This window comes from Mycetomoellerius zeteki, unplaced genomic scaffold (genome assembly GCF_001594055.1).
Source record: "Mycetomoellerius zeteki isolate Tzet28-1 unplaced genomic scaffold, Tzet1.0 scaffold82, whole genome shotgun sequence".
NCBI lineage: Eukaryota > Metazoa > Arthropoda > Insecta > Hymenoptera > Formicidae > Mycetomoellerius > Mycetomoellerius zeteki.
The window spans coordinates 458,771-465,182 of NW_017257851.1; the positions used below are offsets into that span (position 1 = coordinate 458,771).

A 6,412-nucleotide genomic window follows, 5' to 3' on the forward strand; every position below is an offset into this window, starting at 1 on the left:
CTTAAAATATTTATTAATCTTCATTTTAATAATGTTAATCAAATTACCCCATACCGTCAGTCATTTTACCCCGGTCCCGAGGCCTAATTAAATCAGATGAAATGCATTAGAAAAATGCATTTTTTTCATAGTAATTATCAGTTTTCCCTTATTATTAAAATATTATTAAATAGTCAAATGTATGTAGTAACTGGTGTAGAATTCATTTTTTCGATAAGTCTCTTAATTTCGTCTGTAAAAATTCGAAACTGAAAAATGAATCTACTATCCCCGGTCTCTCCTATATTAATCAAATTTTTATTATTTGCATCTTAAATATAATAATTTGTAATATTCTTTCCTTTTAAAGAAGCTTTAATTAACAAAATTATAAAAACTAAAATTTACTCTTTATAATAATAATTAAACGTAAAATATATGTTTAATCGTTAACATATATTTTAATTTATAACAGAATAAAAAGCATTGATATAAAGACGGATTTCATTTAAGCAGCTGAGTTTATAAGATTAGTTATAAGATACTGGCCTAACAAGCCCCATATCGGTGTTGACTGAAATACTTTTTTGTAACTAAAAAACTAAAAAAATTTTGTAAATAAAATAGGAACTTAAACATTAAAGTTAAAAAATATGATAATAACTTATATCCAAAAAACACATTCGATTATTATCAATCGCTTTAATTACCATGTAAGACCAAAAAGAATACTCACTTAATAATTTTAATTTATGATATACAAAAACGAAAAAGCACACGTATTTGGCTGTTGACAGCCGGGCACAGATTATTATATTAAGGTACAGTAATCTCTGTCTTTGTGCTACATTACGCAAGCATGGAAGTATCTATATATATTTTGGTTATTTAGATATTTGCATTTGACCAACTTGCCCTTATGTTCAAACAGCCCCGCTCTATCCTAATATCGACTTATATACGATGTGAAGACGTTATCAGTCTCAATAATAAGAAAAGTCTAAGACATCGATCGTAGTTTTGTTCATAAATTTAAATCGCAATTTACAATTTTTATAGTTCAGCCCAAGTGTAGTTTTATAGCTCATGAATATCAGGGAATATCGATGTCCGATGTTCTTGCGACTGCGACCTGCGACTAACACCCTTGTCAGACTTTATTTACGCGACGTGCGATTCGCGAACAGCCGAAAGGAAAATGTTTATGATGCGCGAATGCATTAAGTGAATGCTGATCCTGTGATATGTGTCCGCATAAACCAGTATTTGTCCTGCATCTATCGAATCGATCGATAGCAGTGTTTCTCGGCCATGTAGAGCTAGAGACACATCGAACATCGATAGAGAGTACGTTCTTTCACTCTTAGTCTTAGCAGATCAGATAAGTTTGTTTATCCTAGGGTGAGGAAAAGAAAAGAAGGGACGAGAAGTTTCCTTAAGCATACACACGGTGCAATCTATACCTACCTACTTGCAGAGTGACCTGTAGAACCTTAGAAACAGTAGCATGCTGCGACAGTAGTATCTCTCAGTAAATTCGAGCTCACGTTGCCGAAAGTCCGAAACAAGGTTTTCCCTCGCTCTATTCGTAATTTCTTCAAATAATGTACGAAATACTTCGAAAACTACGTGTTCATTCTTGACGTAAATCTATTCTGAAGATAGATAAAGGTACAAAAAAAAATAAAGAATAAATGAATAAATAAATAAAAGATCTGGAAGACTCAACATTGTGAAAAGTTAAATTTGTTCACTGTGACAAAGGAAGAGCCGTAGTGCCGGAGTTTCCTCTTCATCTTGGTTAATAAAGGCAACATTTCCGGGACGCATGTCAGAAAAAGGGCTAATCAAGTATTCTCTCTGTCTCTTTCTTCCTCTCTCTTACACACATACATTACATCTTCTCTTTCTCTTTTTGCAAAACGCGCTCGTGCATATGCATCACCTAGCGTGCGTCTTGCGCATCTTTATTCCCGTGTACAATGTGCGCGGTATATGCGCGTGATACATTTTTTTAGAGAACCGTGTAAGAGAGATAGAGAGAAGAGTGGAAGAGAGAGAAAGAGAGGCTGATGAAGAAATCTCAGTTCCGTGAAAGCTCGCACACCGGTATACCGGAAGCGAGGTAGCAACCTAATTATAACAAAAACTTCCAGCCGCTCATTACCGGCTAAATACGTTTTCCTGTGCGCATAGAGCGACGCGCGTCAGGACGTACATAGTGTCTGAAAAGTCGCGCACAGAATTTACAGGTGTAATATTGTCGGTTCGCGGAAACAACAGCCACGACAGTCTGCCACGCAGTCACCAGAAGAAAAAAGTCGAATATTTAAATACCTCTGGAGAATTAAAAATATGAATAAATGTGTGGAATATTACTTATGTTAGATATTCACTAAACATTTATGCCTGATTAATTTAATAAAATAATAAAATGATTTTATATTTCAAAAATTTTCTCGTTTAATTATAAACTTCTAAGTTCAAAAGTTCAAAATTCAAGCTGTTTGGCATATTATGACGTTAATAGTCGTATTATGATATCAGCCGAATATCAAGAAAAAATGAAAAAAAAAGAAAAGAAATATGTGATTCTATTTTGAAAAACACTAATAATTTTAACGATATGGAACAAAAATTATTTTTGATAGAAAAAATTTCCTTCGTTATACTCATTCGTTGGATGCACAAATAATATTTCATATATTTTTTGGCTTTCAAATTCAAAAAGATATGAAAAATGTAGGTATTTATGTATTCTGTTTTTGATGAATGAAGTTTATGTTCAATGCACTTATCAGGTATTTTTTAGCGAATTGAGAATGAATTTTTATTTGACAACGATGATTTACATTTCCCTAATATCTTGATAATTAATCGATATATCAATAGCAGCATGTTTTACTTAAAATTCATAAATAAAATTGCATGTATTAAAAATAATGGACTGCAGCAATAACGAATGGTTGTAACTAAAGTTCAAAGAGAGAGAGAGAGAATTATAAATGAAAAAGAAGGCAGAATTTTTGCTAAAAAGAAAAATCGACTCCAAGTTCATCAGGAAATGTACTGTAAAAGGAAAGGCAATTACCTTAGAGCACCTAGTATAATTATTTCTGTATTCGATAATACGTATACACGTAATTTCTGAAATAGCAACACGGAATCGAAATAAACAAAATATAAATTTTATATTTAAATATAAATTTTGTTTAAATGTGTCCCGATGTGTCACGTATGGTTAACATTTCCCGACTGTTCAGTCGTACAAAGACGAAAATTTCGGAAACCTTGTCGCCGAAATAGTTCTCGTGAAAAATACGAAATTTCAACAATTTGGGCAGTTGTTACGGAATAACTAGAGCATCGAATTTATTAAAAATTGGGCCGTTTGTATTGTTACGTGTGAGGAAAACACTTTTTTATTCGGTCATTTCCGCCTAAGTGGCAGAAAGCGTCATTAAAATATGCATTACGTGTTATTCAACGTAATAGTTATCATTCGCGCAGATGCAATAGGAATCACGAGACTCGATAATCAACTCAAAATTAAGTCTGATTGAATTATTAACATACTATCATCTTGAATTCATAACGGGTTTTCCATAAATACCCGTCATTAGATGTATACAATATTAAGATCTTGCCGGTTATGAACATTTTTTTTTCATGATAATCAGCTAATAAATCATTCGCATATTAATGCGCATAATTAATGAGATTCGATCAGATTGTTCTGCCATATAAACATTATTGTATAAATGATGAATAATCTAATATTTACCATGATCCATGTGAATCATAAAACGCTTGCACTTTCTTGCTATTAAATAAATAATTAAGTTTTATAGAGACAAATTAAATTTATTATAATAAAATGAGGAAAGAAAAAAATCACGCGCTGTTATTCGTAAGAAATTTGTGAACTGTAGAAGATTAATTAAATATCAACAGTGATCGCTTTAATTAGGATAGCCACGGGCACTCGCGTTTTCGCCAGGACAGTTCGCTTCATCGGAGTTTTGTTGGGAACTGCATCAAACGGTTTTGCCAATCCCACCGCATACTCTTCCCGGTCTTCGTCGAACCATGATTTTACCCGGTAGCGCTCGGTAACTGTTACATGAACAGTTTCGTACTGTTATACGCGTACACATAGAAAGTTTTTGCGGACGATGCCTCGCACTCTTACTTGTCCCTGTCGCGCCATCCTCCCGAATCTCGTTAAAGCCGTTTTCAGGCTTTCGTATGGCGCTTGTTCACCCATTTACTACCTCACCCCCTTAACCAGAATCGACGAACATTTCCCAATTTTTATTATTTCTTTTTTTTTATCAATTTCGATGGAAAGATTCATTGGATAGGACGTTATTAATATCTCCATAGTTAAAAGAAATATTTATTGCATTATAATCAGTAAGCATTTCTTTTTTTGTTCTACACATACACATCGTATAAATATAATTGTACATATTTACAAAAATAAATTTTCATTAATTATGTTTATTAATTTATTCATTTATTTACGTATTGGTCTAGTTTGTTTATTTAAATATTAAATTTGCACTTATATTTGTTGTACATTAATTCGTTATATTTATCAATTCATATGTTTAATGTTACTACATGATAATTTAGACTTTAACATAAAATACGGATGTAGTGTTTTACATTTGAATAAAGATCCATCATCAGAATTATAATCTAAATTTCCTCTCGTCCGAGGATTAAAGAGCGTCAGACATCGCAGAATAATATTCCCGAATTAAATATCTCGCCGCGTTTCAATATCGCTCCATTATAATATAAACTACGTATAAAGGAACGACCCAACGAGAAAGTACGAATCATTCGTGGAACAATATTGCTGGATTGAGAACTCACCGTTTCAATGCGCGCTGCTTCATTAAAATACAAGTCAGGTATAATAAACAGTTGCGAGAGAAAAATTGGAAAATCACAAATATCGCGGAATAATATTTCTATTGTGTACGCTTATGTATGTGCATGTTGACGAACTCATCAATTCCATATTGTTCTGTTTCAATAACGCGGGACATTAACGATTGCAGCGCAATGCCGTTTCGCAAACTAAGAAACTCACCCTTTAAGTACGTCGCTCCGCACGATACTACGAGCCAGATGCGACAAGCTGGTGCAAGGTTTTTGCGCTACGCGAACTGCACGTTTGCTCGGCACCGCGACAATAAAAAAGCCGCGGTATACTGGCGATCGATCCGCAACCAGCTTGTCTTTTATAGTCTTTGGTAGCGCCGTGGAGCCCTCCTATTGATGAAGAGTAATCAGTCTCGAAGGCTCGCGGTAATAATGTCTTCGTTAAAAGCCCGTTTGAGTCATTCCGGCTTTGTAGGAAAATGAAAATGCGGAGAACGATAAGCCGCAGCTTGATTGAACGCAAACAATTCCGCATGACGATACACACGCAACGATCGTTATATTGCAGATTGTCGCGCGATCGCCGCACGTGCGTGATTAAATATGATTAAATATTATTATGCAACGCGCAAAGTTATAGCTTGAACTTGTAGAACTTGTAGGAGATAATAAATTGTCTTACATTTTTGCTTCTTCTTTCTTCGTGTACGACGCATAATAACAAATAATTACGTAGGTTGTTTTTATTATACTGCTGCATATTTTATCTTTATTATTGATTCTATAGAAAAAATGAACATCAGATTTTTCTTGAACGAGAGTTAATGACAGCGGGAGTTAATGAAGCGAGAGTTAATGACAAGATAATTTATTAAAAATTAAAATATATTTACGCAAAAATAGAAGGTACTTTGTACATGGTATACGTAAAATAATAAATACGTAAAGTCATAAAAATTTTTTTTTATTTATATTATGTACACGAACACTTCTGGATAATAGAATTCTTAACTCTAGATATCATTTTTGTGCATATCAATTGATATTGATTGTCACTGGTTTCTTCGTCGATGCATATTATTTATTTGCATCACATAAGCGCGAGCAATTTTGCGAACGTTTTATACAGAGAAATAATTTCCATTAAAAAAAAAAACGCTAGAGAGAAACGTTGGTGCGATATAAATTTTATTACGGGCCGCAGCGTGTGCAACAAGCGTGTGTTATTTGAGTATTACTCGAGCATCTCACGTGTTAACATGTGCTCACATTAAAGTATTGCGCGCGAGTGTGTAGATAATAAAACGTTAATTACCGGTGTAAAACGAACGTTACATCGCCGTCTGTTCGACTTGCGTTTCACTTATGGCTTATGAATATCCTTTGACCCGGAAATTTGTCCCGTCCCTCTTTTCGAGATTTTGAATTAAATGGACGTTTAAACGTTATTTTCCTCTGTCGATTATTAAAACGAATCGTTGTACGGCGATGCGCTTAATTCGTTAAAAATTTCGTTACGCTCCCGTTCAATTTGTGA

The 6,412-nt window shown here is 33.8% G+C and overlaps 1 protein-coding gene across 1 annotated transcript in view; it reads right to left on the bottom strand.

The window, feature by feature from the left end:
• LOC108729963 (cysteine-rich secretory protein 1) overlaps positions 1-5,194 on the bottom strand; it is a 62,349-nt gene extending 57,155 nt beyond the window's left edge. Inside the window, exon 1 of the mRNA XM_018459378.1 lies at positions 5,084-5,194. The gene's annotated coding sequence lies outside the window, so the exon portion shown is untranslated. The remainder of the gene's footprint in view (positions 1-5,083) is intronic.
• Positions 5,195-6,412: the final 1,218 nt, after the last annotated feature.